Source organism: Oncorhynchus clarkii, chromosome 5, assembly GCF_045791955.1.
Source record: "Oncorhynchus clarkii lewisi isolate Uvic-CL-2024 chromosome 5, UVic_Ocla_1.0, whole genome shotgun sequence".
NCBI classification, from domain to species: Eukaryota; Metazoa; Chordata; class Actinopteri; order Salmoniformes; family Salmonidae; genus Oncorhynchus; species Oncorhynchus clarkii.
The window spans coordinates 47654441-47664224 of NC_092151.1; positions in this window are offsets into that span (position 1 = coordinate 47654441).

Genomic DNA, 9784 nt, shown 5'->3' on the forward strand with positions numbered 1-9784 from the left:
AAAAAAGTTTGAAATATCCAATAAATGTCGTTCCACTTCATGATTGTGTCCCACTTGTTGTTGATTCTTCACAAAAAAATACAGTTTTATATCTTTATGTTTGAAGCCTGAAATGTGGCAAAAGGTCGCAAAGTTCAAGGGGGCCGAATACTTTCGCAAGGCACTGTATATGACATTTGAAATGTGACATCTGCCTACATTGCTTAGGTGAGTGTGGTGTCTAAAATGTGTCATCCTACTACAGTCTGCACTGTATCTCTGCAGTTCTATGAAACGACCATATCATTGGCTTATTGTTACCATTGTGGACAAGCTAACAAACCTATTTCACTGTACACACTGTAAAATAAGGACAGGTTCTAGACTGAACTTGCTGATCAAACCGAGGTTTGACATTTAAGACAATTATCCTGTGCCATATAGTGTGGGGTCAATTTGTCTAAAAGTAAACAATAAAGGCTATGAAAATGTATAACTTGAAGATCAGATTCCTCTAGAATGTATTTACAGAATAGTATTTTAGTTTGGCCAATAGAATAGAGTGTGTCCCAATGTGCATTTCTGTTAGACAGGAAGTTCATATGTTGTGTTTGATATGTTATTCTTAGATGGAAATGGACTTCAACTTTTAACTCATGTATCAGGTTCTGCATTATCTAAATGTATTATCATCTCTACATTAAAGGCTTGTATTTAGACAGTTGGGCCATTGAGGTTTCTGCATTATGATGCATTTACATGCCACTACAACATTATTTTTTCTTTTGGAAAAGTTTTATTAACACAATTCCTTTAAAAACAGCTCATACATTTTTTACATCATTTATACACATAAAAATGGCAACAAAGCATAAAACACAGCATTTGAAAGTTACATTTTAAATTTGTTAAAAAGTATGTGTTAAAATCAATGAAAACCACCATGAATAAAAGTACTTTGTTGTAAACATCAAATATGTAAAAAGCCATTTAAAATGTGTACTAATGATTTAACAAAGGTAAAACATTTTTAAGACATGAAAAACATGTTAAAAAGTCACTTTGTTAAAAGGCTGTCTTCGGTCCCTTGTACAGGAGCGGGGTGGGTCCTTATCAAACTCGCCTCATCCTGCTCCTGCTGAATAAATTACCGTCCCTTCCTTCGGGGCCCAGAGGAGATCCCTCCCCTAGGCGCATCGCCCTAGGCGCCGCAGCGCTGTCAGGCCGTGGCCGCCGGGACCTAGGGTGTTTGTGGGGGACCCTTCGCCTGGGGTCGAGGCCCCCTTCCTTCCGTACCACCCCAGGGCTTCTGTGGCTACCATGGCCACTGCCCGGGGGGTGGTCTCTACGTTTTTCCCTACCAGCAGGTTGCGGGAGGACCACAGTGCTTCCTTCAAGCATGTGAGGGTGGGCCAGAACTTGGTGAAGGTCTTCGATGGAATAGGCCTTCGGCCCACCCCATACAGCATGAGCTGAGGCTTTAGGTCCTCCCCTGCTGGCAGACACAGGGTGATCAGGGGGCCTGCTTCCTTCCACAGGTCCCTGGCAGCTCTGCACTCCCAGAGCATGTGCCTCACCGACTCTTCTTGGCCGCAGCTTGGTCGGGGGCACGCGGATGTCCTCGCCATGCCCCGTGAGTGCATAACGGTCCTGACCGGGAGGATCTCGTGGGCGACCATCAGGTCCCGATGCCGATTCAGGAGAGCAGGATGGGCACGTTGCGCCAAACCGTTGTGGGCTCGCCTATAGCGAGCCCGCGCACTGGACACACTGGTTCCCGATCTTGCACAAGAGAGAGAAGAGAGCGGTATGGCAGCCATGTTAGTGCCACATTAACATGGGGAATATAATGTCTAAAATTAGCATTATTATGCATTTACATGATGCTTAAACGTTCTACGGTAGCCATATTAGCACTCAATGAACATTAAATGGGGAATATTTCGATAATGCTGTCTAACTGAATGACTAGAACAATATTCAAAATTCTATAATGTGGCCCATCTATTTAAATACATGGCTCTTCTCTTAGTAACGCACATGCCCCTCCCACCCAAGGATCTGTCTATTTCAGCCATCTATTTCCTGTGTTTGAGGGGTGCAAAATTCACTTGTCACTTAAATCTTACTGGATTGATTGCTTTCATTTTACTCCCTCGACTCTTTCAAACTCTTTCTTGTGCCTGTCGTTCTTTCAGAAGTCAGAAGTTTACATACACTCTATTAGTATTTGGTAGCATTGCCATTAAATTATTTAACTTGGGTCAAACGTTTTGGGTAGCCTTCCACAAGCTTCCCACAATAAGTTGGGTGAATTTTGACCCATTTCTCCTGACAGAGCTGGTGTAACTGAGTCAGGTTTGTAGGCCTCCTTGCTCGCGCACGCTTTTCAGTTCTGCCCACACATTCTCTATAGGATTGAGGTCTGGGCTTTGTAATGGCCACTCCAATACCTTGACTTTGTTGTCCTTAAGCCATTTTGCCACAACTTTGGAAGTATGCTTGGGGTCAACCCGGTGCATCACGGTTGGGATGGTGTTCCTCGGCTTGCAAGCCTCCCCCTTTTTCCTCCAAACATAACGATGGTCAATATGGACAAACAGTTCTATTTTTGTTTCATCAGACCAGAGGACATTTCTCCAAAAGTACCATCTTTGTCCCCACCGTAGTCTGGCTTTTTTATGGTAGTTTTTGGAGCAGTGGCTTCTTCCTTGTTGAGCGGCCTTTCAAGTTATGTCGATATAGGACTCGTTTTACTGTGGATATAGATAATTTTGCACCTGTTTCCTCAAGCATCTTCACAAAGTCCTTTGTTGTTGTTCGGTGATTGATTTGCATTTTTCGCACCAAAGTACGTTCATCTCTAGGAGACAGAACACGTCTCCTTCCTGAGTGGTATGACGGCTGCGTCGTCCCATGGTGTTTATACTTGCATACTGTTGTTTGTACAGATGAACGTGGTACCTTCAGGCATTTGGAAATTGCTCCTGAGGATGAACCAGACTTGTGGAGGTCTACAATTTATTTTCTGAGGTCTTGGCTGATTTCTTGAAATTTTCCCATGTTGTCAAGCAAAAAGGCAGTGAGTTTGAAGCTAGGCCTTGAAATACATCAACAGGTACACCTCCAATTGAGTGCGCGGAAGGTTATCGGAGAATGGATTTGGCGAAGCAAGCACGGCGGCGCGGAAGGAAGCCCGAGAGTCAGCCTCTAAAATTTCTTGGGGGGAGGGGGGCTCACAGGGAGTATGGCTATGCCAGGTAGGAGACCTGCGCAAACTCCCTTTGCTTACCGGGGGGCTAGAGAGACCGGGCAGGCACCGTGTTATGCAGTGGTGCGCACGGTGTCCCCAGTGCGGGTGCATAGCCCGGTGCGGTATATTCCAGCTCCGCGTATCGGCCGGGCTAGATTGAGCATCGAGCCAAATGCCATGAAGCCGGTTCTACGCAGCTGGTCTCCAGTGCGTCTCCTTGGGCCGGTTTACATGGCACCAGCCTTGCGCTTGGCGTCTCCGGTTCGCCTGCATAGCCCAGTGCGGGCTATTCCACCTCGCCGCACTGGCAGGGCTTCTGGTTTGGGTATGTACGTACGGTCACTGTGGGGACGATGTCATCAATGCACTTATTGATGAAACCAGTGACTGATGTGGTGTACTCCTCAACGCCATCGGAGGAATCCCGGAACATATTCCAGTCTGTGCTAGTAAAACAGTCCTGTACATTATCATCTGCGTCATCTGACCACTTCTTTATTGACACGGGTGCTTCATGCTTTAGTTTTTGCTTGTAAGCAGGATTCGGGATAGAATTATGGTCAGATTTGCCAAATGGAGGGTGAGGGAGAGCTTTGTAGGAGTAAAGGTGGTCTAGAGGTGTTTTTCCTCTGGTTGCACATTTAACATGCTGATAGAAATTTGGTAAAATGGATTTAAGTTTCCCTGCATTAAAGTCCCCGGCCACTAGAATGCTGGCACTAAGACCGCACTCAATGTGATAAGGCTATAAGCAAACAGGAAAACACTCATCCAGAGGCGGCGCCGGGGACCCCTCGATGTCCAGAGGGGGAGGAGGGACCTCCGGCACCTTACCGTCCTGTACGGGACCAGCTACCACCGGCCTGAGGAGAGACACATGAAACGAGGGGTTAATACGATAATAGGAAGGGAGTTGTAATCAATAACACACCTCGTTTATTCTCCTCAGGACTTTGAAGGGCCCTACACACTGCGGCCCAAGCTTCCAGCAGGGCAAACGGAGGGGCAGGTTTCGGGTCGAGAGCCAGACCCCCGGTACAAACACGGTGGCCTCACTGCGGTGGCGGTCAGCACTCCTTTTCTGCCGTCCACTGGCTTGTTGGAGGGATTCCTGGACAGTCCTCCAGGACTCTTTGGAGCGCTGCACCCATTCCTCCACCGCAGGAGCCTCGGTCTGGCTCGGATGCCACGGTGCCAGGATCGGCTGGTACCCCAACACACACTGAAAGGGGGACACATTAGTAGAGGAGTAGCGTAGTGAGTTCTGGGCCATTTCGGCCCAGGCCGGTCCTGGCAATACGACCGCAGAAACCTACCCACCTCCTGGTTTACTCTCTCCACCTGCCCATTACTCTCGGAGTGGTAACCGGAGGTCAGGCTGACCGAGACCCCCAGACCCTCCATGAACGCCCTCCATACTCGGGACGTGAACTGGGGGCCCCGATCAGAATAATGCCTCCGCAGTCTGTAGGGCTGATGGGATACCGGGCAACGGGAGGAGACGGCAGGATTTAGAGAACCGATCCACAATCACCAGAACCGTAGTGTTCCCCTGAGACGGGGGCAGATCGGTCAGGAAATCTACGGAGAGATGAGACCATGGCCGTTGTGGAACGGGGAGGGGTTGTAACTTCGCTCTAGGAAGATGCCTAGGAGCCTTACTCTGGGCGCATACCGAACAGGAGGAGACATAAACCTTAACATCCCTAGCCAAGGTAGGCCACCAATACCTCCCCCGAAGGCTCCCCACTGTCCTCCTCACCACAGGGTGACCCGAGGAGGGTAGGACGTGAGCCCACCGAATCAGTTGGTCCCGAACACCAAGCGGCACGTACTTCCGCCCCGCCGGACACTGAGGAGGCGCGGGTTCAGCCCGTAACTTCCGCTCGATGTCCGAGTCCACCTCCCATACCACTGATGCTATCAGCCTTGAGGCGGGAAGGATTGGAGTAGGTTGCGTAAACCGGAATCGGGTGAAAAACATGGCCCACCTTGCCTGACGTGGGTTCAGTCTCCTAGCTGCCCGAATATACTCCAGATTTTGGTGGTCGGTCCAGATGAGAAAGGGGTGCTTAGCCCCCTCAAGCCAGCGTCTCCACACCTTCAGAGCCCTGACCACTGCTAACAACTCCCGGTCCCCCACATCATAGTTACGCTCCGCTGGGCTGAGCTTCCTCGAGAAGAAAGCGCAGGGGCGGAGTTTTGGTGGCGTACCCGAGCGCTGTGATAGCACGGCACCCACCCCAGCCTCGGACGCGTCCACCTCCACTATGAATGCTATTGAGGGGTCCGGATGCGCCAACACAGGTGCATCAGTGAACAGTGCCTTCAACCTGTTGAAAGCTCTGTCCGCCTCTGCTGACCACCGCAACCGCACCGAGCCCCCCTTCAGCAGTGAGGTAATGGGGGCCGCTACCTGGCCAAAACCTGGAAAAACCTGGAAAAACCTCAGGTAGTAATTGGCAAACCCCAAAAACTGCAGCACCTCCTTCACCGTGGTAGGAGTTGGCCAATTACGCACAACCTTAATGCGGTCACACTCCATCACCACCCCCGAGGTGGAAATGCAATAACCCAGGAAGGAGACGGCTAGTTTGGAGAACACACACTTCTCAGCCTTGACGTATAGGTCATGCTCCAGCAGTCCACCAAGCACCTTGCGTACCAGAGACAAATGGGTGGCGGAATAGATCAGAATATCATCGATATAAACAACCACGCGCTGCTCGTGCATGTCCCTGAGAATCTCGTCTACAAAGGTTCGAAAGACGGCTGGAGCATTCTTTAACCCATATGGCATGCCGAGGTACTCATAGTGGCCCGATGTGGTACTAAACGCGGTTTTCCACTCGTCTCCATCATGAATACACACCAGACTATACGGGCTCCTGAGATCCAGTTTTGTGAAAAACTGTGCTCCGTGAAATGATTCCACGCCGTAGAGATGAGAGGTAGTGGGTAACTAAACCCCACTGTGATGGCATTTAGACCTCTATAATCAAGGCAGAGACGCAGACCTCCCTCTTTTTTCTTCACAAAAAAGAAACTTGAGGAGACGGGTGAGATGGAGGGCCGAATGTACCCCTGTCCCAGAGATTCTGTGACATATGTCTCCATAGCCAATGTCTCCTCCTGGGACAATGGGTACACGTGACTCTTGGGAAGCGCAGTGTTTACCTGGAGATCTATCGCACAATCCCCTCCTAGTCGATGAGGTGGTAATTTAGTCGCTCTCTTTTTACTGAAAGCGATTGCCAAGTCGGCATATTCGGGGGAGATGCGCACCATGTAACCCTGGCCTGGACTCTCCACCGACGTGGCACCGATGAAAACCCCCAGACACCTTCCAGAACACTCCTCTGACCACCCCTGGAGAACCCCCTGTCTCCACGAAATCTTAGGAGTGTGACTAGCCAGCCAGGGAATCCCCAGCACCACTGGAAACGCAGGCGATAATAAATCGATAATGATAATCGATAATGCAGCCAAGGTCCGGAACTCCAAAGCGTAATCCTGGGCACTCCTCTTCTCCTGCCTAAGGTGGAACAATCGGTCTCTCCTACCCGGGTAGTGCTCCTTCGCTGAGTCTGGGCCATTCCAGACCGCGTTTGCCCACTCCAGAGCACGACCCGTCAGGCAGGAGACGAGGACACTCACCCTCTCCGCTCCCGGGGGAGTGGGCCTCACGGTCGCCAGGTACAGTTCTAGTTGGAGCAAGAACCCCCGACACCCCGCCGCCGCTCCATCATAATCCCTCGGGAATGCAAGATGGAGAGCGCTGGAGCCGGGGGATGGGGGGAGAGGAGAATGGGAATCCAGAGCTGGGGAAACCGAAAGTGGAGAGAGTAGACCACTCCTCTCCCATCGGTCCATTCTCTCCATCATCTGGTCCATCGCGGATCCGATCCGATTGAGGATGGTGGTGTGGTGGAGGACACGTTCCTCCATCGATGGGAGGGGGTTGGCAGCTGCTCCTGCTGACTCCATTCTTGAGGTGCGGGATTCTGTAATGCCCGGGGTGTAGTGGAGGAAGAAGTCAGGCGCAGGAAACAGAGAGTTCAGAGTAGCAATACTTTTTTATTCACCGCACCGCTGAAAACGACGCCACTCAAACAAATGCCCCAAAACACAGGGGAACTAAACAGTCCAGAAAAACACATGTATACGCAAAACCGTGACTTACAGGCGTGCACAAAAGTACACAGAAAACAATCCCACACACTCAGCAGGTGGGCCGGCTGGATAATAAAGCCCAACCAATTAACTAAACACAGGTGTAACTAAAAAACAGACAAGGGGGAAAAGAGGTGGCGACTAGTAGGCCGGTGACGACAACTGCCGAGCGCCACCCGAACAGGAAGGGGAGCCACCTTCGGTAGGAGTCGTGACACTCTCTTTCTCTTGTTCTTAGATTTCTCCCTACTGGCCCAGGGCTAAATCTTCCTTAAGGTCTGTTAAGCCCTTGATGGCTTGACCTGTCTAGACAGGTTGATATCCACGTTATTTTTATTTTCTGATTATTGCACTCTGTCTATTGGTTATTACCCCTGTCTCTAGGTTTTTATAATTGTTCTCTCTTTCCGAGTATATGTGTCACGACTTCCGCCGAAGTCGGGTCCTCTCCTTGTTCGGGCGGTGTTCGACGATCGACGTCACTGGCTTACTAGCCATCGCCGCTCCATTTTTCATATATCAATTTGTCTTGTCTTGTTTTCATACACACCTGGTTTTCATTTCCCCAATCAATCTACTTGTATTTAACCCTCTGTTTCCCATCATGACTTCGCCTCTTATACACCCGCTGACAGGAACCAGGAACCTTCCTGAGGTCGAATTGTGCTTCTAACCCTAACAGTTCTCTCGCTGTCACCCAAAAGCACATGAAATTTAGGGCCAGGTTTCATTATGGGCCTACTTTTATCATGGTCACTGCGCTCAGACCGAGTGAGCTACGGTCAAGTGGGGCATCTCGTTGAACTCGGCACAGCCTAGAGAGTATGGTAATGCCATTGCAGGCTCTGTGTGTCTTTAAGCCCCGCACCGTGTCACTCCATCCTTGCTGTCTGTGTGTGTGTGCGTGAGAGTTTTTTCTTTGATATGTGTTGGGAGAAATGACTGATTTACAGTTCATGAGGGTTGCCTAATCACACATATGAAGTTTTGGAAAGATCTGACCTTTATAACCCTTCCAAACAGCCCCTATGACCCTAATTTAAGGCACTTCCCGTTGGCACAGGAAGCTGAAAGTAAACACATATCCTCATTGGGGTAGGCTTTTACAGAATCCTGAGTTTAAAGTTACGCTAAGAATTGATTGATTTACACAGGGTTGAATGCAGTCATTTTCACAAACTACAGGTTTTGTACATCAAAACACCTTTAGGGTGATTTTAACCACTTCCGGTTGATCCAGGAAGCTTAGAATCAACACAGGTAGACCTCATAGCGACCTGAGGAATTGTCATCGAAGACACGTTCATAAGGCATTCATAACCCACATAGGCTTCAGGTTGAATTTTGGGGAGCAGGCAATGTATTCCTATGGGGAGAGAAGTCGATGTAAACACCTTCTTTTCACTGCTAAGGGTTAATGCCACAAGGTCAAGGTTAGGCTTGTACAGATCGGGAGGACCTCAGGAATGCTCCTGATGGCTTTGTGTTTCTTTAAGCCCCGCACTGTGTCTCTCCATCCTTGCTGTGTGTGTGTGTGTGTGTGTGTGTGTGTTTGTGTGTGTGTGTGTGTGTGTGTGTGTGTGTGAGTTTTTTATTTTCTGTTGGGATAAATGACTGATTACAGTTCATAAGGGTTGCCTAATCACACATATGAAGTTTTGGAAAGATGTGATCTTTTTAACCCTTCGAAACAGCCCCTATGACCCCAATTTAAGGCACTTCCGGTTGACGCAGGAAACTGAAAGTGAACACATATCCTCCTTGGGGTAGGCTCTTACAGACTTTTGAGTTTGAAGTCTTTTACGTTAAGAACTGACTTATTTACAGGATTGAATGATTGAGTGTTATTTCAGAAAATCACAGAAAATCACAAAAATCACGTAGAGTTCCGAAACCCACCATAACGGATTCGTCTGAACATGCCGCAACTGGATCTGTAATTTCTTGGGGAAAAAACACATTTGTACATTGTACGATTTCTCTTACATTATGATAGATAAATGTCTGGTTCTTTTTTTCCTTACACCGTAGGTTCATGTACTTTGATGTGAAGCGGTCAAATTAGCACTGTATTTTCATTTTTGACCTTTAATCCCAGAAAAATGGCCTTAATGTTATTCTTTTATCAATAATGACTAATTATGAATACATTTCAATCAGGACTGACTAATCAGAATACGATTATGTTACTGTATAGATGTATGAATTTTCTTTTAATCTTAGTACTGAATATAATGTGTGTAAATATAATCAAGAATTAGAACAATGACTGTCTGTTCCTTGGTAGAAATGAATGAACTTATCGTCAGACTGGCTAGAATGCTTATCTACACAGGAAGACCTTGGCTCGGTCATAAATTATATTAAATTGGTAGGGAG